This window comes from Canis lupus, chromosome 9 (genome assembly GCF_011100685.1).
Source record: "Canis lupus familiaris isolate Mischka breed German Shepherd chromosome 9, alternate assembly UU_Cfam_GSD_1.0, whole genome shotgun sequence".
In the NCBI taxonomy this organism is placed as follows: domain Eukaryota; kingdom Metazoa; phylum Chordata; class Mammalia; order Carnivora; family Canidae; genus Canis; species Canis lupus.
Genome location: NC_049230.1, coordinates 51,640,812 through 51,667,824, shown reverse-complemented (window position 1 = coordinate 51,667,824; position 27,013 = coordinate 51,640,812). Strand labels below are relative to the sequence as shown.

Genomic DNA, 27,013 nt, shown 5'->3' with positions numbered 1-27,013 from the left:
GGGATGGATGGTGGTGAGGCCACACAACACCGTGAATGTACTTACTGCTACTGAATTGTATACTTAAGAATGGCTAGAAGAGTAAATTTTACATTAAGTATATTTTATCTCAATAAAAAAGTAAGTACTGTGGTGTAGTTTATAAACATGATGGTGAAGGCAGGGGGAGGGGTGGTTCTCTGGCCTTACAATTTAATGAGGTTCAGAATATGCACGTGTACAAATAAATGGATGAACCAAAGAATACAAACCATGGGATAGTACTAAGTCTAAAGTAACTATAATGCCAATGCTACACAAATGTTCAGAAAACAGAGGAGAAGAGAAGAGAATTTACTTTATTAGGCAACCTTTCCCTGATTCCCAAATGCGGACAAAGACCCTACAGGAAGCCAGAGACCAATATCCCCCCCCAGGAAGCAAAAATACTCAACAAAATGTTAACAAACTGAATCCAGCAACATGTAAAAAGAATGATACCTTACAGCTAAGTGCAGTTTTGGGAGTGAAAGTCAAAACATTCACCAATCAATGTACTTTACTACATAAAAGAGAAAAAACTATACAATCATTTCAACAGGTGCAGGAAAAGCATTTAACAAGATTTTACACCAATTTCTGATAAATACTCTAAGCAAACTCGAAATAGAAGGTAAATTCCCCAATCCAATAAAGGATATTCACACACAAAAAAACTATAGCTAACATCATATTTAATGGTGAAAGACTGAATGCTTTCTGCTAAGACTGGGAACAAGAGAAGGCTGTCCATTCTCACCACGCCTCTTCAACATCATACCAGAAGTCCTGGTTAATGTAATATGACAAGAAAAGGGAATAATGTACATACAAATTGACAGGGAAGAAATAAAATTGTATTTGTAGAGTATGTAAGTATCTAAATAGAAGTACCAAAGAATCTTCAAAAGGTTTCTATAATTTATAAGTAAGTTTAGTGAATTCACAGGATACAAAATCAATGTACAAAAAATAAATTCACTTTCAAGGTACCAGCAACAAACATTTGGAAACTGACATTTTTAAGTATCATTTACAAGGGCACCTGGGTGGTTCAGCCAGTTAAGCTTCTGCCTTCAGCTAAGGTCACAATCTCAGAGTCCTGGGATCAGGCCCCACATCAGGGTCTCTGCTCAGCAGAGAGTCTGCTTCTCCCTCTCCCTCTGCCCCTCCTCTTGCTCACTCTCTCTCTTTCTCAAATAAATAAAACATCTTTTTAAAAGCTACTGTTTACAACAGTATAAAAAAGACATATAGGTAAAGCTAACAAAATAAGATCTGTGTGCAGAAAACTACAAAACACTGATGAAAGATTTCAGATTTAACTAAATGGGGAGTTATACCATGTTTGTGGACTCAGAGACTCAGTATTGTTAAAATGTCAATCCTCCCTAATTATAGATTTGGTGTAATTCCAACCAAAATTCCAAGGTTTTTTGACGATTCTATACACGGTAACTCTCAAGTTACATGGAGAGTGTTTCTGGAAGAGAACTGGATTCGGTAGAACACTGCTGAACGAGAACAAATTAATTTCAAGGCTTACTACAAAGCTACAGTAGTCAGGATAGTATGAGTGTTAGTGAAAGGCTAGACACATAGATTAAAGGAACTTTAATAGACTCACACAAATATGGTCAATTACTTTTCAGTAAAGGTGGCAACACAATTCAATAGATAAAGGTGGTGCTGGAACAATTAAACATCCAGATGCAAATAATGGTAATAATCTTGACCCACACCTCATCCGATGCACAAAATTTAAGTCAAAACAGATCATAAACCTAAATATAAAACCTAACACTATGAAACTTCTCGGAGAAGACCTTTGTGACCTTGTATTAAAGATTTCCTAGATAGGACACCAAAATTGTGTACCTGTAAATGAAAAAAATTGGTTAGATTTCATTAAAAATTTCTGCTCTTCCGAAGACATTAAGAAAATGAAAGGTATGCCAGAGACCAGGAGAACATATTTGACAAATGTATACCCGACAAAGGATTTGTACCCAGAGTACGTAAAAATGTGAACTTTATGTACACAAATAACATACAGAAGGAGGCACAAATAGATCCCTAATTACCTTGTATTTCCAAATTTGATACTGAAATTGGGCAAGCCTAATCTAGGAAAACAGTTTCCTGAAAAAGGCTCAAACTGCCTTCTCTTTCCACAATTCTTTCAGAGCCTTGGGGCTGTGCCAAGCCCACTGGAAGGCAGTGGCGCTATCCTAGCTTTAAGCAAAGACCTGGCCTCTGCCATTTGGACCCTCTTTCTGGGGCTGAGACACTCGCAGAGCTCACCCTTCTGTGTCTGCTGCAGCGACTCTCGGGCTTCAGTATAATCAAGGTGTCTCCTCTCAAGGGGAGCATCCCCCACTGATGCAGGGAACCAAAGAGAAAAATGCAGAATGACCCCGTGCATTAACACTTGGGATGGTCTGCTCATCTTTAACTAGAATGTGCACGCGTGACACCCAGAGAGAGAGGTCATTGAAGAGAGGCGACATTGAAGCAGTTGCCAACCAGTCCTCATACAATGGCAACCCCTGGGGCGCTCGTATGGCACACGGTGGGAGTGACCATTTTTTATAGACTTGTCAGGACAAGAAACCCTGTGAGTCTGAGGGCAGAGAGAGGCAGCCTCCGTGTCTGGAGACAACTGCATCGGAGGCTGGGTAGAAGGAACAAGTGAATCATGCAGAGACTAGCAAAACACAAAAACAGGAAAACTGAGTCACCTGCAGGAAGATTCACACCTCGGAACACACTAGGCCTGAGCTGTCTGAGGACAGGCGCTGGGGGGGTCTTGTCGGCATCCTTTGCACAGGACATGGGGTAAGGGCCAGATGTGCATGCAGTGAACAGGCAGATGCTGACTGGGATGCCAGGGGAGGCCTAACAGAGAAGCACCCCATCATGGGGACCCCCAGCCCCCCAAGTCCTCATGCAGGTCCTGGGCTACAGGCATGGCTGTGGCTTCCTGTAGCACCGTCATGAGACTGTGTGCAGGGGAGCACAATGTAGGAGAGGATTTGGACACAAGCCCTCCCTGAGTCTGGAATGGGCCATGGCCAGCACTGCATAATTTTTACTCTGTATATTTTTTTTTACTCGACACATGTCCAATTTGAAAACTAAAGGCCAGACATCTCCACCTCATTTCAAAACCTCACGCATCACGTCTCCTGCCCTCAGGCAGCAGCTGCGGTGTCCCTCACTTCCCACTCCCCACTCCTTAAAAAAAGGAGGCTCCCGCTGGCCATTTCTTGTTTAAAACTGCGCATAATTGATGATGGTAAATCTACCCTGGCTGAGTCTAAAATCTCTCCAGGGGCAAGAGGGACACTCTCCGTGACTGTCATTAACTGGTAAATTAGGGAGTGCTCCTGGCGGTTTACCGTGCGCCATACAAAATGCAGCAGTCTGGTTTGAGCAGAAGGACCCAGGGATCAAATTCCTGCATAATCCATCTCAATTTTAAAGTTGTCTTAAAATTGCTGCCTCCCTCACCACCGGGAAGAAAGAGTCATTCCTCCGCCTGCCGCCACCCAGACGCTCCCTAGACAATCGTGAAATGCAAATCACTGGAAGCCAGAAAGTTGGGCAAACTTTTCCCAAAGAGAAAGGCGAATGAGCTGAAGGCAAAAATGACAGTAGGTGAGTGGAACCATCTCAAGAGCGATGTGATGAGACGGGCCAGGGCGCGCCAGACCATGGAGTCACAGGGGACACGCAGGAGCTGGCTACAGGGTCCTCCCGGCAGCAGGCAAGGCCCCGTGTCTGCACTCGTCCTCCCACTTTGCGGGCTCACCCAGCCCCGCCGTGGCGGCGCTAATGCAGCCAGTTCCAGGCACTCAGTGTGGGGGGCCACACTGATCACTCCCTTCCTTCTCTGCTGGCCGCCCTACAGCTCCAGGTCTGTGTTTGAGGCGCTCATGGCCCAGCTGGTCTCCTCTGTGCGCTCAGGACATAAAGGTCCCGCGTGTTCCAGAAACCCCCATCTTCCTTGGGCACAGGCCGACCACGCTACACCTTCCAGCCTGCACCCAGAGCCTCGGCCTGCGGCTACACAAAAACCCTGCTGGCTCGGGGCCCCCTCCGACAGTAGGAACACTGGCCCACCCTGCTCAGCACTGAAGTCCACCAGTGTGGACACCAGTCCAGATCCAATGGCCAGCAGCAGTCCCAAAAGAACATCTGAGCTGGTGGACATTTGGTGGGTGTCCTGGGGTGTGGCTGACACACAGGCGCTCCGTCAGATTCCCGTCTAGGAAACAATCTGTGGCTCAGCTGTAAGGACTGTGATCAGCTCACAGCCGCCGGCTGCAAAGATCTTCAGAGGCTTGCACCCTGTGTCACCGTTTTGGCCACATTTATTGAGATATAATTCACCCCTCGAAAGTGTGCAATGTAATGATTTTCTCTACACTCACAGAGTTGTGCGACCCGTCGGCACACTCTAAGTTAGAGCCTTTTCATCACCGGCAAAGGGAACCCGATACCCATATGCAGGCCGTGCCTCCTGCTACCCTCCTCTAGCCCCTACGATCTACGGATTTGCCTCTTCTGGACATTTCCTAAAAATACAAGCATATGCAGCCTTCCCAGTCCTCATTTAGGAGACTAGAGAAAAAAAGAGGAGTACGCCACGGGGTTAGTTTAAGGACTAAACACAATAATCCATATAAAGTATGTAATGTGGGACGCCTGAGTGGCTCAGTGGCTGAGTATCTGTCTTTGGCTCAGGACATGATCCCAGGGTCCTGGGATCGAGTTCTGCATCAAGCTTCCCGCATGGATCCTGCTTCTGTCTCTACCTCTGTGTGTCTCCCATGAATAAATAAATTTAAAAAAATAAAGTACATAATGCATGATAATAACATAGAATATCCATGTGGGCCTGCATGCCCCGCATCTTCCGGGAGGCCTAACGTTCCGGACATCCACCTGCACTGCAGTGGGCGTCAGAGCCTCCTTCCCTCTTCTGGCCAAGTCGTGTTCCATTGTATGGGCAGACCTCACTGGTGTGTCCTTTCATCAGCTGATGGACATTTTAACCCAAGCTTCTTTTCTTTTTAATTTAATTAAAATTCAATTAATTAACACATAGTGTATTATTGGTTTCTGAGGTAGGGGTCAGTGATTCATAAGTCGTATATAACACCCAGTGCTCAACACATCACGTGCCCTCCTTCATGCCCGTCACCCGGTTACCCCATCCTCCCACCCCCACCCCCTCCAGCAACTGTCAGTTTGTTTCTTAGAGTTAAGAGTTGCTTATCGTTTGTCTCCCTCTCTGATTTTGTCTTATTTTATTTTTCCCTCCCTTCCCCTATGCTCCTGTTTTGTTTCTTAAATTCCACATATGAATGAAATCATAGGATAATTGGCTTTCTCTAATTGACCTATTTTGCTCAGCAATAAATAGTTCCATCCATGTCGTTACGAATGGCAAGATCTCTTTTTTTGATAGCTAATATTCCATTGTACATACATACACCACATCTTCTTTATCCATTCATCTGTCGATGGACATCTGGGCTGTCTCCACAGTTTGGCTACTGTGGACATTGCTGCTATAAACTTTGGGGTGCAGGTGCCCCTTCAGATTACTGTGTTTGTTTCCTTGGGCTAAATAAATCCCTAGTAGTGCAATTGCTGTTAACCCAAACTTCTGAACATGGTCATACTCCTCTGGGGCAGCCATTGGCCTGTGATGGAGCACAAGCAGTACCCAGGCCTGGCTCTCCCACCCAGGGCAGCCCCCTCAGTGGGGGAGCCTCACTCTGGAGCTCCCTGCTGGGTTGGTGGAGCCCAGGTCGGGGCCGCCCCGCTGACACCATGGCTCCCCACCCCATCCTGCTTCAGTCCCCTGTCTCTGATCAGCTGTTGGTTCCTCATCAAGCTTTTTACATCCTGACTCCATCTCGGTGTCTGCTTCCTGGAGCACCCACCCGGTGACATATGCCCTGGAAGGCCTCAGTGCCCTCTAAAGGAACGGCAGCTTCCTGTTCCCACGTCTGCCCCCGCCAGACTGCCAGCTCCCGGGGGCAGGGCGCAGCGCTCCTGGGGCAGGAGAGAGAGAGGAGCAATTTATCCTCCGGGTGTCCCTATATAAGGATTACAAGGAAATAGAACCTCACAAGGTTATTTCAAGGATAAATACGATAATCCATACCGTGCTGAGTGTACCATAAGAGGAGAATCTCCACGAGGGCCAACATGCCAGGCACTCTCCTAAGACCCAGCATGCCTTAGGTCAGCTCCTCGTCACAACCTTACAGGGGTGAACGCTATCATCTCCCTGACAGCAGCTGAGTAAACCATGGGACGGAGAAGGTCAGCAACTAGCCATAACTCACCAGCTCCAACGTGGCTGGGATGGTTGATTTTAGGTGTCAGCTTGAATGGGCCACAGGTTACTAGATGTTTGGTCAAACATTTTTCTGGCTGTAGCTGTGAGAGTGTTTTGGAGATTACCATTTACGTTGCTGAACAGAAGGAAGCCGATGGCCTTCCCAGTTGTGGGTGGGCCTCATCCAATCAGTTGAAGGTGTGACTAGAACCAAAATCCTGACCCTCCCCTGAGTAAAGGAGAATCTTCCTCTCTGATGGCCTTCAGGCAGGGATATGGGAGGGCTTCCTCCTGTCTTCAGATCTAATGAGGTGGGGTGGGGTCAACATTTATGCAACCTCATCCCCAAGGCTCACTGGACCCCACTTCAAATTCCTTTAGGCCAAAGCCTTCCTGTCTTCTGGCTCTTCCTGGGTCTCAAGCCCTCCAGCTTTTTCTAACTCACCCTGTAGATCTTGGGGGTCGCCAGCTTTTATATTTCATGAGCCAATTTCCTATAATGAATCTGTTCTCTGTGTACCATACACATCCTATTGGTTCTGTTTCTCTGGAGAGCTCTAACACGGTGGCAGGGCCAGGATTCAAACACAGGCAGTCTGCTCTGGTGTCCGTGCAGCTGACCTCCTTGGTCTGTTGTGAATTTGCTAAAAGAGGAGGGAAGGAAGGAATTTGCTAGGTAGGTCTCAGCCTCCCACTGCTCAGCACAAACCACAGACTCTGACACATGCGCTCTGGGGTTGGGCTGCACAGACCCCCAGGTTCAGAGCCAGCTGGGGTCAATGGCATCTTTCTTCATGTCAAGCAGACCAGCTGAGAGGACCTCAAGTCAGGGAACGGGGCAAACGCTAAGGAGGCCTCCTCATGTGCCTTTGTGGGCAGCCCAACCTGCCACCGAGCCAGCCCCTGGTGCTGCTCTGGGAGCAAGAATTTGCTTCAAGGACCAGAGAGCAGGGTGAGGAAGATCTGGACCCTTGGGCCCCCTGGGAAACAAGTGCTTTTCCTTGTCACTGGTCCCCCAAGACAAGGAGCAGAGGGAGGGGTATGTGAATTCATTTCGAGGCTCCCCTGCTCCAAACCACTCTCTGTCAGTGACAAAAGCTGTGTTAAAATGTGTCCCTGGTGAAGCGTCCTCAGCCTCACCACTTCTCTGCCTGTGCTCAGAACCTCCGCTCTGACTTTTCCATTGTATGTTTTAAGGGGCTGCAGAGAAGCTTCTGTTTCAGCCCTTCCCACAGCTGGGGTTTCCTCCAGGAGTCTCTCCCTCCAAACATGGCTCACTATGTGGCTTCGATTTTAATTCCTTGGTGCTCATTAGCTACCACCTCCATCATCATCACGGTCCCGCGAACGTTCACGTACTTACTGCATGCCAGGCACCTGTACTAAGCATGTTACACACATGTGTTGCCCTGCGTAATCCTCACAGGAAGCACATGACACAAGCCCTAGGATCCTGCCCGTTTCAAGGACGAGAACCTCTCAGTCCCCCAAGAGGTTAGGTGATGCCTGCAGGCTGGGCTCCAGGTCTGGCTGCTCTAAGACCCTCCTTCCTGCCCTGCTGCCTTCCTGTTTGTAAAATAATTCAGCTTCATGCCCTGCGGTTTTAGAGCATCATGAGGCTTCGGCTGAGAATCAGGACACGGTAAGTGAACCCTGAAGCAATTTAGGAGAAGGGCCAGTGCAGCGGGATTGGGGTAACGCTGCCAATGCACCCGGGCCTCAAGGCTCGCTGAACCCCTCCTCAGACCCCCCGTGGGCCAAAGCCACCGCTTCATCGGTGTGGCCACCTGGCTCCCCGGGGCCGGAACCCCCTCCTCAGGGCCTTGTGGGGACACCGTGCACAGTTACCTCTCAGGGTTAAAGATAAATCACGTGGATTCCAGAAGCTCCTTCATCCCCAATCACAGCTGCCTTGCCTAAGGAATCCGCCACCGTGTTTGTTAAACCCACACTTTAATTACTCCAAAATTATGTTAAATCCTTGCATAAATACTGCAGTGACATCTTCCAAAGAATTTCATTACAGGAAGTTGGGTTGCTGCCAGAGCTCTCGGTTAAAAAGTAAGAGGAGAACAGACACATGCAAAAAAGATAGATATTGTTTTCAAGATAAAAAGGCAAGGGGGTTAGCCTTTGTCAGATCACCCAGGTGTCAAAGAGAAACAGACTCACGGGAGCAGAAATCTCCCATTTTACAGACCGAAGGGGAAAACCAATCCCCTTCTGCCCTCCAATCTAATAGGTGTTTACTTCTCGAGAAACCTAAATCTGATTAAATATTAATAACCAGTGGTATTAATTAACAGGGAAAAGTCCATCAAGAGAACCCCAATATGTTTACAGTGTCCTCGGGAAACTGGGAAAATTCACAATCAAGTGTGTAAATGTTCTAAAAAAGGGTCCTGAATATTTTATGAATATTTGTCATAAAACAGAAATAATAACCACTGTGCAGAGCTATTAGAATTAATATTTATGCTGCCCGCCATGAAATATTCATGGGGACAGAGAAAGGGGGGCCCGTAAGACAAGAATTAATTTACATTGGGCTCGGTTTACCCGCTGGCTTGATGTTTAAAGACGGTTGACAAGCCTCCGTATGAATCCGCCAGTCACTTCCCGCAGTCGGGAGCGGAGGGGGTGGGCGACGGGTCCGGGCTGCTGACAGCTCACAGATTGAGTTTCTGACAGCCCTTAAAAAACCTAAACGGCCCCCCACCTTTTTTTCCTTATTCCATTGCCCAAGGCGCTCTGTTCTGCCACCGTTCATGCGATCTCCCCTTCCATCTGCTGAAATTAACGAATTAATGAGCGCGATCCGCTTTACAGTGGGGCCCTATGAATGTTTACAGGCGATTAAATTATAATGCGGGACGGCTGTATAATTCATGAACCAATTAAAGGAAGTGTTAGTTGATTTGATGGGATGAGGGCGTACAAAATGCATTTAACTAATGGGGAGCCACGGGCTGCCGAGGGCCGGCTCCCTCTCTCGGATTACGCGGCTAATTGCTGCACTTTATGGGGCTGTCACGGATAGCCATGCATATTTCATCGTTCTCAAATACTTCAATTGTGTGCGTCCGTGTCGCGGCTGTAACACGGAGAGGCTGGGCCAAACTCGGCTGTAGTTACAGTGGCCGGGACGCGGCCCCAGCTTGGAACCCGAGCCCCGGCGTTGGGTGTCCCGCCATTAGGTGATTAAAAGGGCTCAGGATGTGACCGCTTTTGTTTTACTGACGATTCTGGACATTGGCTTCATGATGTGGCTACGCTGGGAACCTGACCACCTCCTGCTGGGGGAGGGTGGGGGGCGAAGTCCGAAGCCCCTGTATTGTTCCCACAGTACCTGCACCGTACCTGATGCAGGGCCTCAAGGGTCACGCAGCAGGTGAATCCCTGGGGGGAGTCTGGGCCTTCTGGGTGACCCGGGGGACCCTGCACCCTGGACGTGGGCACGAGCCAAGGGTTTCCTCTGGACTGACCTTGTCCGCCCACACAAGGTGGCCACTCGGGGCTTCATTAAACACAGTGAGTGGCCCACTGGAAGCAAACTCGAGGCTCTGTTGTCAGAGGTCGGTGTGGGTTCAGAAGGGAATCGCCGGGAAGAGGGAATGAAGGAGGAAGGTTATCCTGGTGCTCAGAAAGAGAGAGCATGCTCCCGGATCCTATGGCCAAAGGACAGAGAGGCGAACATGCCTGACTTCCTGGCTGGAGCGGCGGGGTGTCTGGTTCAGGAAGATGCCACCCTTGTAGCCACGATCTCAGTTTCTCTGCGAGGACCAGGTGGACATCCCCTAGATGGTCAGAGCCCTGCCTCAGTGGCCAGTGGATCTCAGTAGCCCAGCTGCCCGGCCAGTCCTCTGAAACGGCTCTACTCTCTCCTCTGATTTTATATGACACACACACACACAGTGGCTAAATGGCAATCGGTCTGCAGGCGCCTCAGAAAGAATCTTTCTGCTGCCACTTTGGCACCCAGAGTTGTGAGGAGGGAGTGGCCTGGACCGGAGGCCACACTCCTCATCGACATTCACACTTGTGCTCTGTGCCCAGACCCACATGGCCTGGCAAGCCTTGGGTTCCCCCGGTCCACACTGGGGATGTGGGTGCTGTACATGGAGATGAAAAGCACTAACCCATGTGCTTTGGATGTGGTGTGGCATGTAAAGTGCCCACGTTGTCTTAACCAAGACTATTACCAAGTTTCTAATGTGTCCATTATGGAGACTAGATTCCTTTTCTCCTTTACTGTGCTTGGGGTCAGCCTCCACCTGCAACGACATAGTGGATGCTGAGTTGTGGCATGAAGCTAGCAGTGGGATCTACAAGGAGGCTGATGGAGCCAGCAGAGCCTCTTGTTTGAGGAGGAAAGGGCTGCAGGGACCCAGGGACCCCAGGGAACAAGGATAGAAGAAGAGCCCATTGTAGATTAGCAGAAGGTGAGCTAACTAAAACACCCAACATATCTCCTTGGGGCCTAAGCTTAAATGTGAATTTGCGATGGGTAGCGGAGCTGGATTCAATGCATTGGTTTCAAATAGAATAAAAATATCAATTATCAAACACCTATTATGTGCAACCAACAGTCCTAAGTATTTGGCAGACGTGATGTTATATAATCCCACAAGATAGAAACTAGTATCCTCCAGGAGCAAATGGAGAAACCAGGGCCCAGAGAAGCCAAGTATCTTGCTTTAGGAATTTCTTCTGAGTAAATACAAGTACAAAGATATATGGGCAAGATTTCCCACTGCTGAATTACTTGTAATAGAGACACTGCAAATATGTCCACAGAGGAAGGTTGAACAAATTGTGGCAAACCCACATTCTGCAGCTTTCAAAAGAAATAAGGTAGATCGAGAGTGCTGACGTGGGATGAAAGTGTGACACAAGCTTCATAAAAGTAAAAAAAAAGTTCTATAAGATCCTGTATCATATGAGCCTATTTACATTTAATAAAAGAATAAATCTAAAAGGATAGCAACAAATTGAACATAATGATTATTTTGGGGGAGAGACCAGGGGAAAGACAAGTGTTCCTTAGTTTATACATGTCTGCCTTTTTTTACAATGAGAATATACCATTTCTATAATTAAGAAAAACACTAATTAGGGGCAACTGGGTAGCTTAGTTGGTTAAGTGTCTGACTCTTGATTTTGGCTCAGGTCATGATCCTAGGGTCATAAGATTGAGCCCTGCTTAGGGCTCTGTGCTCAGCGGGGAGTCTGCTTATCTCTCTCTCTCTCTCTCTTTTTCTCCATCTGCCCCTCCCCCTGCTCATATTCTCACTTGTTCTAAAATAAATAAATCTTTAAAAAAAAAGAGAAAACCACTCATTACAAAATCACAAGAAAAAGAACACTAGTCACAAAATCACAAGAAAAAGGTTATTTTAAAAAAGGCAAAGCATCGGGATCCCTGGGTGGCGCAGCGGTTTAGCGCCTGCCTTTGGCCCAGGGTGCAATCCTGGAGACCCGGGATCTAATCCCATGTCGGGCTCCCGGTGCATGGAGCCTGCTTCTCCCTCTGCCTGTGTCTCCGCCTCTCTCTCTCTGTGTGTGACTATCATAAATAATAAATTAAAAAAAAAAAGGCAAAGCATCCATTTTAAACAACGGCCCAGCGTCATGGTGCTGACACGTATGATTGGGCCAGACTTTCTCATGTGGACGATCCTGTAGGTGGACTGCACCTCCTACCCACACGGCAGCCTTCCAAGTGCCCCGGGGTATGAAGAGCCTGGTGAGAGAGTCTGCAGAGCTAGGCCAATGCCTCTGATTTAGGAAAATCAACTTATGTCCACTCATTCACACAACAAATACTTACCCAGTGCCTCCTATGTGCTACACCTGTCGCAGGTACATTGATCCAGCGGTGAACGAGCCGGACATGTTCCTGCCCTCACAGAGCTTCCTCTGTTTGTTTACAAATATGCAGAGAAAGGCTACCTCCTCATGGTACCGGGGTTGATCTGCCATCAGAAGATTAGAACATACAACCAGCAAGGAGACAAGATGCATCCTCGGCAAACATGATTTGGGCAGACGAAGCATACCCTAACGGCCTGGGTGGGGTGATAATTTCCCAATGAAACGGCTGTCATTAATCAGATTCCAGTTACAGCTTTTGCTGTGGGCTGAGCACGCTGTATATGTAACGTTATCTCGTAGAAGCTTCTCCAGCCAGAGCGAGGTACCACTATTATGCCTCATTTCACAAGCATGGAGACTGGGGTTCAAAGCAGCTAGTGAACTTCTCAAGGTCATGTCCATAGGAATAGCAGACTCTTTAAGTTCAGGTTGGTGGGACACTGCTGTCTGAGCCGTGGCAGCTGGGTACACTGCCTCCCTGGATGCTCTTGTGCACATCGCCTCGTTATGAGTTGCGGCTCCTCACACAATCTGGCCTGGCATCACACTGAGGCTGTGTAGACGCCACCTCACTCATCTCCACCACAAGCCTGGGACGTAGGTGTTAGCAGCATCCCCATTTTACAAATGAGGCACCTTACGTCCATACCGGCTCGTGAGTGACCTGACAGACTTGGGACCCACAGCGGCTGGACTACTGAGGGTTTATCAAGTGCAGGGATTTTTCCACGTGCTCCACTTGCATTGTTTTATTTACTCTTTCTGGAGGCACGTTTGTTTATTTTTAATTTTTTAAATGAGAAATTCACAGAAGTTAATGATTTTTTAGGGTGTGATTCAGGGGCATTTGGGATGTTCACAGTGTCATACAAGCACCACCTCTATGTAGTTCCAGGACATTTTCATCTCCCTAAAAAGAGACCCAGTATTCACTGACTAGTCACCCTGGACTCTCCTCTCCTGCAGCCCTGGGCAGCCACCAGTGGCTTTCTATTTCAGTGGATTGCCCCATTCTGGACATTTCATTGAGGGATATCACACAATATGTGACCTTTTGTGGTGGCTTCTTCACTTAGCCTCATGCTTCTGAGGGCATATTTACGCCTCATGAACAATCTTCCAAAGCAGTTCTATAGCTTGGGACCCATTTTGCCATGAGAAAGTAGGAGTCTCAGAGACAGAGGAAGGAACTCGCCCAAGGCCATGATGCCAGTCCAGGCCAGAGCTGGAGTCCAACCAGGAGCCTCTGATTCTAGAGCCCATAATTCTACTGGCTCCACAATGAATTTTTAAGACAATTTCTTAAGGTGATTTCTTTCAAAATGGATTGACTGAACAGTTTGCACCTGCTTAGCTTGGGTCCTGGGTGTCAGCTGTGGGCCGACCTCATCCTCTCTAGGGGCCCCTGCTCCTGACTCCCCAGCCACATGACCTCCTTGCTGTCTTGGGACCCACCCTCTGCACAGGCTGGCCCTGAGCTCGAACATGCATGTCCCCAGTGGCCACAGGGTCACCCTCATTTGGTTCAGGACTGGGCTAAGGTGTCTGCCCCGTACCCCAGGAAGGAGCGGCACCCTGGCCTCTCACACGTCTGCTTTGTTCTCCTTGAAATCCCTTCCCTGGGAGACCATCATGTTTATCATCTGCCCCTGAAGGCACATGATGTGTCTGCCCCTAGAACCATACTGGCACATAGTCGGTGCTCAATAAATGTGTGTGGACTGAATTGTGTTGTCCTCAAAAGCATCACCCTCAGAATGGAGGGAGACGCTCTGAAGGACAGGATGGAGCTGAGGGCCGCTGGAAGGGTGAGTGGGACCATGCTGCCAATGTCAAGGCAGAGTGCCCCCAAGGATATGCTGCCGAGGAAGGTGGCCATGTGGGGCGGGCATTCGCCATCTTTTCATGCTCTCCATGACCTACCACCTCTCCTTCTTTTGCTTGTGGCATTGACACTCAACACACTTTTGTTGAGTTTTGCCATGCCATGGTGTGGAGGTTCCTGGGCCCCTCCTCTCCCTTCTGTCCCCTCCCCCAGCTAGCTCATCCTCTGCCTCCCCTCAGCACCTCCAACCCCGTCATCTCATCCAAGCATCTTTCTCTCCAGCATGCTGGCTGCACTGGCCCTACGGGAGACCCCTCTGCAGCCTTCCCAGCACAAGTCAAAGGACTTTCCAGAACATTTCATCTCAGGGAAATCCTGTCTGAGCCACATTCCAAAGGCCACTCTCTCTTTCTCCTCAAATTTCTTTTTTTTTTAAATTTTTTATTTATTTATGATAGTCACAGAGAGAGAGAGAGAGAGAGAGAGGCAGAGACACAGGCAGAGGGAGAAGCAGGCTCCATGCACTGGGAACCCGACGTGGGATTCGATCCTGGGTCTCCAGGATCGCGCCCTGGGCCAAAGGCAGGCGCCAAACCGCTGTGCCACCCAGGGATCCCTCTCCTCAAATTTCTAAGTAAGATAGGAAGCTCTTACTTGTGGGCCGGCAAAGACATAGATTCAGATTACATCACATCAAACAGACTCCACCTGGTGAATCCCACGGTGACAGTCCCACCCCCTGCTGCAAGCAGCTTCAGAGAGGGGCTTCCTTAGACCCCAGACGCTCCCACACTTGCACCTCACTTCCAGCTGCATCCAGGTACACACTCTACCCTGGCCTTGACTGATGGCACTTGGAGGACTTGGCCCTGGGAAGCCTCACCCAAAGGCCAGCCCTGCGGCGGTGCCAAAAGAAGACTCCCCTAATTGCCTACTGAAAACAAACCCAAGGTTAAACTGTTTATCTGGGTATGCTCCTGGGTTAAACTTCCTAATGAACCTACCTAGGAGGTGAAACCTGAGTTTCCAGATAAAGCTTTTCCACGTCCTTGGCTGGGGACACAGGCCTGCAATTTAAAACTTTTGGGTTTCGATAGTTGTCTATGAATTAAATCTGTTATTCGAGTCCAGAAGCCTACCAGTTCTGCTGCAGTCTACCCTAAGAGCATCTCACAATAATCCTGTGCCCCGACACCACGGCTGACTGGGCCAAGGCCCTCAAAGCAGGGCTGAGCGCGGCTCGCATGGGGGCTGGGAGAGCGTTCCGAGTGCAGTGAGCCCTCCTCAGAGGGGCCTTCCCCAGTGTGGAACCTGCCACCTCATCCTTCTCCTGTGCCGGTTTGGTTCCTGGCCATGTGCTCCCGTGGAAATGATTTGTTCACTCCTGTGGCCCGAGGATCTGGAACAGTCTGGCAATGAGCAGCCCACAACCAGTACTTGTGCAACAGACAAAGCAGTGTGTGAGTCCCTCCTTCCTTTCGTACTATGACTGGGCTCCCAGCCGTGTGCTCCACAGCATTCCCTGGAGAAGGAGCCAGTATTATTCTTCCACTCTTTTTAGCAAGGAGGAGCCTGACACTCTGGGAGGTAAAGTCACCTGCAAAGTCACCCCCTGCTGAGAGTTCTCAGTCTACCTCCTTATCCCTGGCCTCTCTTCATCTTGAGCCTGCATTGTGGAGATCATGCCAGCGGGTGAGCGGGCCCCACAAGACAGGACCGGGGCTTGGGGGACAGCAGGCACTGCCCCAGCCTGGCCCGAGGTGCCAGAAATTCTACTGTGGGAAGGGTTTGGGACCCTGGCCTGGGTAGAAGTGCTCATGGGTGTGTGCAGTGGCAGGCTCTGCTCAGCTGCTGGCTGGGAGCTCACAGAGGGAAGGGGCCAAAGCCATCCCAGAGTCCACCCCAGGTGTGCTCCTCCTTGGAAGGGAAGCGCCCTCCGCGGGCTCCAGGACAAGCAGTTTCCCAGGTGGCCCTGAATGGGTCTCTAAAGGACCCACAGTGGGCGCACTGGGTTTACTTAGGGCTCCCTGAGGACCCACACGCCTCGGCACAAACTCGGGGCACCTGCTTCGGGGTGGCTGAAGGTCGGGGCGGGGGGAGGCACGGGAAGTGTTGAGCAGGTTCCGTTCTGCGACGACGCCTCTGCAGGACCTGGGCCACCCGCAGGCACCGCAGGCAAACCGAGGTGTTCCTCCGTTCAAAGCAGCACCTGCTCTCTGCATTTCAGTGTTTGGGCGGGAGCGCGGGTCCCAGTGCCAGGAGGGGCGGCGGCGTCTGCACCCAGCCTCCCCGCCTGCGCCGACTCGCGGATTCCCGGAGATTAAATTTTCCCGGAAGCTCAGCGCATGCAAATGAGGCGAGCGCGCGGGTCGCTCCGTCTCCCTGATTGGACGCGGTGTGTCAGAAGCCCCGCCCCCTTCCCCGAGCAGGTGTCCGTCTGCGGCCAGACCTGGCCCCGGGTCGCCCCTGCCCCTGGTCCCCTCTCTCGGTGGCGGCTCCTCTCCCGTTCCTGCTCCGGGGAGCCAAGCGCAGCTTCTCCTCCCCACCCCCTCCCAGCCACGCCGTCTCACTCTCACAGGGGCCCGACGTTTTCCGATTCGATTCAATTTTTCCCCAACCACATAAGGAAGAAGGCCTTATGGCCAAAACATTACGGCTGACCTGATTAGCCGTTCTTTGGTGATATTTTTATCAGCATCTGCCCTTCTTTTGGCTGACAGGAGCGAGCACTCGCTGTCCTGCCAGGATCTTTGGATTACAACTTGGTTGTCGGAAATATTTAACAGGTTTTCCTATTTCCCACGTGTCAGGGAGCCGAGCCGCCTTGGTGTGCTCAGCAACCGCTTGCCCGTGATTATCTTGTTGGGGTGTCTTCCTGGTGTTGCAGGCCCTACCTCGCACCCCAAGAACCTCTCCAGGAGAGACTGGAGGGCAGACCTCCGGGGGAGGGGCCGCCGAAGGCACCCACCTCGGCATCCCCAGAGCCTGTACGGTGAGCACACAGCACTCATCCCAGGGCTTCACCAGAGTTCACTGAGTGACTGAATGACTTTCCTGTTTGTGGAGATCCACAGGCCACCAGCTGTGGGAGCAGCAGGCCCCGGGACCAGTTGCAGTGAGGCACTTCCCCTAGCAAAGAGAGCCCAGAGGCCTCCAGTTCTGCAGGCAGAATGGCCTGGGACCAGTGATGGGCTCCAACGCTGAAGGATCTGCAAGGAGAGAGGTTTATCCCTCAGCCTCCTTTGGCTTTTTCTCTCAAGGCCACCTTTATAGACAAGACCAAAGGTCTCTTGGTCCAGACTCCTCCTGCTATATTTAAATTGTTTCCCTCTGTTTTCCTTTTCTAGGAAATAGCAAAGCAGTGGCTTGCTCTTGTGTAGAGAAGAATCACCCTCCCAAAAAGAAGCTCCTCGGTTCTAAAGAGAAAGCTTCAAGGCCTATAGCTCAAGCCAATTGTCTTTCTCAGCATCTACACAAAGTACAACATCCAGCACCTGGTCTGTCCTAGGGGGACCTCAGGGTGTGGCAGCTCTGCTCCCGAAGCAGGGCAGGGGCTGCCGGGATGGGGCAGCCTGAAACCTACAAAAACATCCATTAAGTAAATAATTCGCATACTTTAAAACTTTCACTGTTCTTGGGAACAAGTTCCTTCTAACCCACCTCCCCACCAACCATGAAGCCATGTCTCGCCACATGGAGGATGGGTGTGGGTGGGGATCCACTGCCAGGGGCCACCACTCCAAAATAAATCGAACCTCAATCACCCTCTCACCAGACTCACTGGCACCCTGCTCACCTTGACTTCCCAAATCCTTCTGGCCAGTAAGAGGGTGACGATCACCCCATCTTTGGAGCTTCTGTACACACTGGCCACTTACCGCCTCATTTATTTCTCACCACACTCACACGACTGGCTGTCGTGCCCGCTCTTGTACAGTAGGTAAGTGACCTGCCCAAGGTCCTGTAAATGGCAAAGCAGGATGTGACCCGGCCAGCATGGGCCCTAACTGCTGTACCTAGTGTGGGGGGCAGGGGCTCTTTCCTAGCCACACAGCGGCCAGCCACAGGGACCGCAGCAGATCAGGGGCTCCAAGGCATGGTGCTTGAGGGCTGACTCGGTGCTGTGCTCCACTGGCATCCAGACAGGCCAGTCTGACCCATTCCCCAGCCAGCTGCACCTCAGCCCCCCTCCCCCTACCCTCCCCACCCCCCCGCTGCAGATGTCTGAAGGACAAATAGCTTCACGCTTGGTGTGATGCAGTTACTCAAGGCAGTGCAGCCCCACGTGCACGTACTCCTCAAATTAACGTCCGCACATCCATAAAACGGCTCACTCAAGATCATTACTGGCCCTACATATATAACTCACCAGATTGGTATCTGGAGAGTTCCGCCTGGCTGATTTCCTCTGTTCTCCTAACTACTCCACAACTAAATGTTTCACAGAGCCGTTTCCTCCCCCAAATATTTATGTTCTCAAATGTTTATTAGGCTCTCTATCATGATCAAGATTTTATGAGCACTCTATACCAACTGTGAACTAAATACATAATTTTGGATCCATCAAACTCCACTTTGGTGCTACATTTGTCTCCTTTACACCGTAGCAGTTGCTGTGGATACCCAGCAAGTGACAGCTGAGCGTGTGTGTCCAGAGGCAGCCAAACTGACGTACCACCACAGGCAGGAGGGAAATCTCCACAGCTCACTGGCATGGTGGGAGGATCCGGAGCAAGAGGCCAAGCTCAGGAGGGTCTCCCAGCCCTCCATCTTCATTCCACCAACGAGGCCATCTCCAACCCACCATCTCTGGGAGAGAAGGGCCCACTATATATGAAAAGTTAGATCAGATAAGAGGCAAGACTGCCTTGGGGCACCTGAGGGGGTCAGTAAGTTAAGTGTCCAACTCTTGGATTTGGCTCGGGTCATGACCTCGGATCGTGGGATCAAGCCCTATGTTGGGTTCCATGCTCAGCAGGAAGTCTGCTTGAGTCTCTCCTTCCTCCTCTGTTCTTCCCCCCTCGCTTTCTCTCTCTCTGCAAAATAAATAAATCTTTAAAAAGAAGATGAAAGGAAGGCTGCCTTGTCATCTGATGGGCAGTCCCAACTCTCTTATGGAACCACAGGGCTGTGCCTGGGGGGCCTCCTCTGCAAAATATAGAGGCAAGAGCAGTTCACCAAGCCTGTAACATAAATAGCCTATTATTGCTCATATCTACCTGTACTCCCTCATGGGACCTAATGGTGACTTTCACCGCATATGCTATCAATTCTGCTTCACAAATGAAGAAAAGTGAAGTGACCAGAAGGAAGTGGAGCTAGTTCCTATCTCCAGGACCTTTGTCTCCCTGTTCTCTCTGCTTCCTCTGAGCTACTCATAGCAGCTTCCCATACACCCCTGGGGCCTCAGAGCCAAGTCAAGTGGACTGTGTTCTAAACAACTTGTTTACTGTTCAGCTTCCTTTCTAGAGCAGGGCTCCTCCCCAGAGGCTAAGCTCCTCTGTCTTGCTCACTGTCCCAGAACATAGCACGTGCTCACTAAACAGCTGTCAACAGACACAGATTCAGAAACTCCAAAGCTCCTGCCCTTTAATACCAAACCTGCCACTTCTAGAAAATGCCATGGCAAAGCCAGCCAGCAGCTGGTCCCTGGGGCACTGAATAGACCTTGCTTCCAGATGGTGCTTGATGTCCATGCTTTTCCCAGATGCACATCTGCTCCCACAAAGGGTGGGTGATCCCAGCATGCTTCTCCCACCTGGCCGCAGGATGAGCAGCCTGAGAGCCAAGGGCAGAGTTTCCGGGTACTTGTCTTCCTGAAGGCTAAATGTCTGGGAGACACCCCAGTCTCAAGGCAGATCCTCATGTTCTATGCGGCACAGGTGCTGAGGCACATTAGCCTCCAGCCTCTTAAGGAGGCAGTGCAGGTCTTTCGAGAATGACTTTCTATCATGATTGGCCTTTATGTTTGTTCATAAGCCTTGTCATGTTTGAATTGTGGCTCAAAGCTAAAAATTAAAATAACTGTCATGACTTACATACTCTACATGTAAATCAGAAAGTAACCACTGTGGGCAATACAACCATTCTCAAAAGGAAACATTTAGGCATATTCTAAATCCATTATTGGTCCTAAGAAAAAAATTACACTCCCTAAAATTTTGCTTACATGACATCAAGCATTTTCCATAGCTTGAGCAGGTGTGTGGTTCACTGAACTATACCATGAACTCAGGTGGCTCCAGGGCCACCACCATGTTGCTGTCTAGGTGACCCCCCCCCCCCCCCAGAGCTTAAATGAAGCCTTTGTTTCTTGGATAGTGTGGCTGTTCCCAAAGCACACACCACCTTTGGTCGTACAATGTTTTATCTCCACCAGTAAATTAGGGGCCCTTGGGCACGTTGGGAGTGCCCATTGGAAATAAAACTACAGCTAAAATTCAGCAATGCCACTTCTAGGATTTTACTCTGTAGGGAGAGTCTTCCGAATACAGAGTCTCACATACGTTTACTCTAGCATTATTTGCAAAGTGAAAGAAAGAAAACAGTCTAAATGCTTTTCAACAAGGACCTGGTTAAAGAAACAACTACATAATCATAGGCTGGAAGACTGACTATGTGGCCATTAAAAGAATGAGGACTGCTATATGAAACAAACAAACAAACCTCCAGATACAGCATTTAGAGAAAAAAGTAGAGTGTGTATGTAGTATGTCTCCATCTACGGAAAATAAATGCATATATTTGTCTCTTATCTATTTTTTAAAAAGTTTTTATTTATTTATTCATGAGAAACACACACCGAGAAAGGCAGAGATACAGGCAGAGGGAGAAGCAGGCAGGCTCCCTGCGGGGACCCCGATGTGGGATTTGATCCCAGGACGCCAGGATCACGCCCTGAGCCAAAGGAAGACACTCAACCACTAAGCCACCCAGATGCCCTTTATCTATTAATGTAGAGAAATTTTCTAGAAGAATACCCAACAAATTATGAACAACAGGTTGCTTCTAGGGAAGGGAGTAGAAGTGTGGGATGAAAAGAAAGCTTAATATAATCCTCCATTTTTAATCTTGATACATTTTGATACATAAAAATAAGTTATGTAACATATAGTCATAAGGTTCACAAATAATTGTTGAGCACTTACTCTGTGCCAGACATTATTATTTTGAGAGCTTGAGATATATTGGTGAAAAAACAAGGATTGTATTCTTGAAAAAATGTCTATCTGGGTAGATACATTTAATATATATATATATTAAAAATAACCCCGTGGAGCACCTGGTGGCTCAGTCAGTTAAGTGTCTAACTCTTCTTTTTGGCTCAGGTCATGGTCTTAGGATCATGAGATTGAGCCCCACATCAGGCTCTGCACTCAGCACAGAATCTGCTTGAGATTTACTCCTTCCCCCTCTATCCCTCCTCTCTGCTCGTGCTCTCTCTCAAATAAAAAGTAAGTCTTAAAAAAAAAAAAAAAACTAACCCCATGAACCCAGTTAAGAAATGCATCACTCCAGTACTGAGGAAATGCTCTAGATGCTTTTAACCAATTCCATTTCTCTATTCCGATGACCAAAGAAAACCACCATCATGAATTTTTAAAAAAATTTTTAAAGATTTTATTTATTTGAAAGAGAGCATGAGAGAGAGCACAAGCAGAGGTAGGGGGTGGTAGAGGGAGAAGCACGCTCCTCACTGAGCAGGGAGCCCAGTGACCTGGGGCTGGGTCCCAGGACCCCGGGATCATGACTAAAGCCAAAGGCAGATGCTTAACCAACTGAGCCACCCAGGTGCCCTCACTATTGTGAATTATTAAAGATGTATAAGAGTACCTAAAAACTGCATTGCTCCATTTTCTTATTTTGATATCATGCTAAATGTGTTCTTCTTGTATTTGCACTCAACATTATTTTTCTAAGATTCCTCCATGTTGATGTGTGTGGCTGTGGTCCATCCCCTTCTGTTGCTTCGTAGTGCACTGCTCTGTGGCTTTGCTGCAATTCACGTAGGATCTCCTGCATGGTGGTGTCTTCTCAAAGGTGTTTTGCTATCACACACAGTGATGCCACGAGTGTTCATATACAGGAGTGTCTGGGAGAGGAGAAGCTCTCACTGCTATGATTCGATGCATTTAATAGCTATAGGATTATTAGGATTTTTCTATTTCTTCTTATGTCAATACTGACAAGAGTTTTGTTTTGTTTTGTTTTGTTTTCCTATGGATTTATCTATCTTGCCTATGTTTCTAGATTCATGGTCATAAAGTTATTCATATTTATGGTTATAGCCCCTTTTTATGTCAAATGTTTTTTATCTGCACCTTCTCTAGTTTGCTAGAGGTGTGTCAATTTCATTGACTTGGTTAAACAACAAACTTTTGGCTCTATTGTCATTTTGTCTTCTAGATTCCCAATTTCTATTCCTATAGTCTCTTTCCTGCCACTTTTGGCTTTACTATTTTTCTAACCCAAGTCAGAGGCTTAGTTGTCTAGTTGTTCTTCTTTGGAGATTTCTCTTTCACTGGCTATCCACTGGTACTCTCTCAATTTCTGACTCCTTTCAGTTAAAAAATTAACTTTTTAATTGTGCAGACCCTATGGCCCAGCAATGCCATTCCCTGATTTTTTCCTAAAAACAAAACAAAACCAATGCACAAAGACTGTGTGTGCTGCCTGTTGCTGGATTGATTGTAACAGAAAAAAACTGGAGGACAGCCCCAGTGGCCCAGCGGTTTAGCGCCGCCTTCAGCTCAGGGTGTGATCCTGGAGACCCAGGATCGAGTCCCATGTCGGGCTCCCTGCACGGAGTCTGCTTCTCCCTCTGCCTGTGTTTCTCTCTCAATCTCTCTCTTTCTCTCTCTCTCTCTCTCATGAATAAATAAATAAAATCTTAAAAAAAAAAAAAAGAAAAAAGAAAAAGCCTGGAACCAACTGTCGGCCAGGGGCATTTAAATACATTCTGATACATCTGGACTATGTAGCAGTGGACATGAACTGTTACTATGTAAGAATTTGTATAATGTAACATTTTACAAACATTAAGAGTTGTAGCTTTATGTAATGATAGAGAAAGATGTCCGCAATATTTTATTAAGTGAAAGAGAAAGTTACATGTACAGGATTTTACATTTTATTTAAAAAATTCTTTGTTTTAAAATTCACTGGAGAGCGACCTGTGTTTTAGTCCAGCTACACACCACTTTCATGGTTCCTTAGTTAGTTCAATCACCTAAACTGTGAATATAGTGCAGTCTCTGCCTCATGGAGAAGAAATATAGGCCAGCGGGCGAGTGCCATGAGGGCGAAGTGAGGGGCCAGGAAGCACATGGGTGGGGCTCCTAGGCTGGTTCCCCCAGGAGAGAACATGTACCATCCACAGGGAGGGGCTGAAAAGGCAGGGCAGTTCTGGGGGTAGGGGATGCAGGGCAGGACCAGCAGCACCCACCCCACCCCACCAATCCCTGCCTCGGGATGTGAAGTCCAGGCTTTCGGGCTCTCCGAGCCCCCCCCCACTTCATGGGGGGTAAAATAAGGGACCTGAACTGGTGATCTCCAAGGACTCTCCAAAGCCTGAGAGTTTCTGGGGGCGTTCACCAACTGCAAGGGGACACCATGCTGAGTCTGAAACCCCTAGGGAGGCTGGGAGCCTCCAGCCAAGTAAGAACCCTCTCTGTGAACGCTCCCAAGGCAGGGCGTCCAGGCTCACTCCAGAGAGGCTCTGTCCGTGGGAGTGGAATGAATGGATGAGAGAGAATGAATGAGGAAGTGAGTGGAGAGAATGTGCTGGGAAGCGCGTAACAGAAGGGCCTGAGCAAGATTTTGCAGGAAGAGTTTTCTAAAATGGTTCCTCAAGGCAATCATGAGCTTGCAGCTAACAGCCAAATGCTGGGAACAGAAATCAGGGCACAGGTCTCCCATCTCCCATTTGTGACAAAGCCGAGTCTTTCCGCCCACACCTTCACTTGCCACTCCTGCTAGGTAATCAGATCGCTGTTAATTAATAAAGCTGTCAGGTGAACCGTCCTCTCTGGTCATTAGTATCCTTCCAGAAAGAGAATCCTGCCCACCACCCCATCGGCCCCTCGGCTGGCGGCTCAATTAACTTGATGCTATGCAAATGAGAGGCTCTTCTCGTCATTAGCTTATAGCCCACGAATGTTAATCGCATAATTGGGCCTTCAACAGGGTAATTAGACACGATTTCGTCCATTAGTCTTACAAGGCTAATTATTGTTGAGAGGAGAGGGGGATGCTCCCAGAGCTCTGCAAGAAGAGGGGCATCTGGTTCAAGCAATCACGGGGGGAGCTGCTGCCAGGTATGTGGCAGCCCGAACCCATCCTCCCAAGGAAAAGGGGACCCCGGGAAGACCTCAGGTGCTGGGCGTGATCGCAAGGTGGGCAGCGGCTCTCCGCACTGGTGTGCTAGGATGGGGGAAAGGCATATGGCATTTCAAAAAATATGGCACTCAAATAAGACAACAGGCAGCCCGGGGCGAGGACGCCTGCTTCCGGCCCCTACTCACTCACAGTGAGACCCCCAGTCAAGTTGCTTAGTCTCTCTGAGCCTCAGTTTCTCCCTCTGTGCAATTTGGGGGATGCATTAGGTGGTCTCCAGGGGCCTCCTGGGTTTGACTTGCATGAAAGCTCAGAGATCTGGCTGGGGTTGAGGGCGAGTGCTGAGGAATGGGAGGGTGCACTGGGGGAAGCCGTGGGCTCCTTGAGCCATGCCTGGCTGTCACCAGGGCAGCCATGAAGGTGTGACTGAGAAGCGCACTAAGAACCTGTGGGAGTTTGCTCGGGCTGCCACAGCAAAGGCCCCTAGAGGCCACTGTGGGCTGAGTGTGCCCCTTAAAATTCCTATGTTGAGCTCCAGCCCCCACTACCTAAGAATCTGACTGTATGTAACCTATTTTTAATCTTTCTTTCTTTCTTTCTTCTTTCTTTCTTTCTTTCTTTCTTTCTTTCTTTCTTTCTTTCTTTCTTTGAGAGAGAGAAAGAGTGGGGAGGGGTAGAGGGAGGGGAACAAGCAGACTCTATGGTGAGCATGGAGCCTGACAATGGGTTTGATCCCATGACCCTGAGACCATGGCCTGAGACCATGACCTGAGCCAAAATCAAGAGTCAGCCACCCAACCAACCGAGCCACCCCAGCGCCCCGACACAGGGTCTTTAAGGAAGTGGCTATCAGGGTGGGCTCTAACCCAATCTGGTGTCTTACACCAAGAGGAAATGTGGACACCCAGAGATCGCAGGGACACGAGCACAGAGAGAAGACCATGTGAAGGGGGCAGCAAGAGGGTGGTCTTCAGGCCAAGGGGAGAGGTTTCAGAAGAGGCCAACGCCTTGATCTTGGACTTCAGCCTCCAGAATGTAGAGAAAATTCATTTCTGTCATTTAAGCGCCCTGTGGGCTTTTGTTATTGCAGCCCTGGGACACTTAGACTCCTGACAGGCATCTCAGGCCTCCTGGGTCCAAAACCAAGCTGGTGGCCCCTCCCCAAGCCTGCTGCTTAGATGACTGGCCGGCCTGTTCTTCCCAGACACTCCAGCAAAAACTGTGGAGCTCTCCTCAGTGTCTCTCTCTCTTCTCATATGCCCTGCATCCAATCTGACTGCATCTGTCCTACCTTCCAAATACAGTCAGAGCCCGACTACTTCTCTCCACCTGCACAGCTACTACCCTGGGCTGGGGCACCAGAATCTCTCAGCTGGTCCTTGCCAAGGGCCACCCACTTGCTGTCCCTGCTTCTGCCTTTGTCCTCCTGCCTGTCGTCCACTATCCACCCACTTACCTGCTCAGGTTCCTCAGAGCTCCCACCTGACTCACAGGAAAAGCCTGAGACCTCAGGGGCCCTGTCCACCTCTGACTACTCACTTCCTACTCTCTCCCCCACTCTTTTGGCGGCAACCATCACGGTGCCTCTTAAGCTTGCCAAGCCCTTGCTCACCTCAGGGCCTTTGCACTTGCTGTTCCAGGCCTGTATTCTTCTTCTCCATGTCTTCACATGATTTCTTTAAGCCTCTGTTAAGTGTCCTCTTATCAGAAAGGCCATCCCTGACCACCTTCTACACAGCACACCATCCCTTCCTCTGCCTTCCTGCTGCCCATCTGCCCTATTCCCCTTCACCCTGCTTTACTGTTCTCCATGAAGCCCAACGTATTATGGGTCTGTTGGCTGTATACGGCCTTTTTCACCCCAATTAGAACATAAGCCACGTGATGGCAAGTGTTTATTAGCTCTCATTTCCTTCTGTGTTCCTAGAACTGAGACAGTACCTGCATGTAATGGATGTTCTGTGAATGTGCATTGCTTATTTGAACAAAGCCACTCTCATCTCACACAGGAAAAAAACTGATGCCCACGGAAGGTCAAGCCTGCCCAGCCTCACAGAGTCTGGAAGGGGCAAATCCAGGCTTCTAGAGCCTCTTGCTTAAACCCTATCCTGTTAAGCTGCTTCCTTGTCATGAGAACAATGTACAAAGGCCCCAGAAGGTACAGAGCATGGAGAAGCATCAAGGTAGGCTTCCTGGAGGAAGTGAAGTTTGAACTTAGCTTCATAGAAAAGATAAGATTTAGACAAAAACCCATGGTGCTCTGGAAGAAGCCATATCATGAGCAAACACCAAGTGTTTAGGAAGCAGGAAGGAAGTGGATGTGCTTAGAATATATGAAACATGAATGGGGGTGGGTGGGAAAGAGAGACTCTTCCCTCTCCTGATCCCCATCTTGCCTCTGCCCTGTGATTGGGAGTCCCAGGCCTGGCAGGTCTTTTCTTGAGGGATGCAGTCTTCTCCTGGGATCTCGAACCCATACTTCATGAGACAGAGGCCCAAGAGAGAAAGGAGATGCAATGTCAGGCCCTAGGATGGAGGCTCTGCCCAGGAGCTGCAACAGGGTGTTGGAGGGCGGATCCAGTGCACCTGCCCCCGAGGGGCTG

General features: G+C 49.2%; 1 protein-coding gene across 3 annotated transcripts in view; it reads right to left on the bottom strand.

Moving 5' to 3' along the window:
• AK8 (adenylate kinase 8) overlaps positions 1-27,013 on the bottom strand; it is a 127,840-nt gene that overhangs the window by 8,277 nt on the left and 92,550 nt on the right. The gene's annotated exons all lie outside the window — the stretch shown is intronic.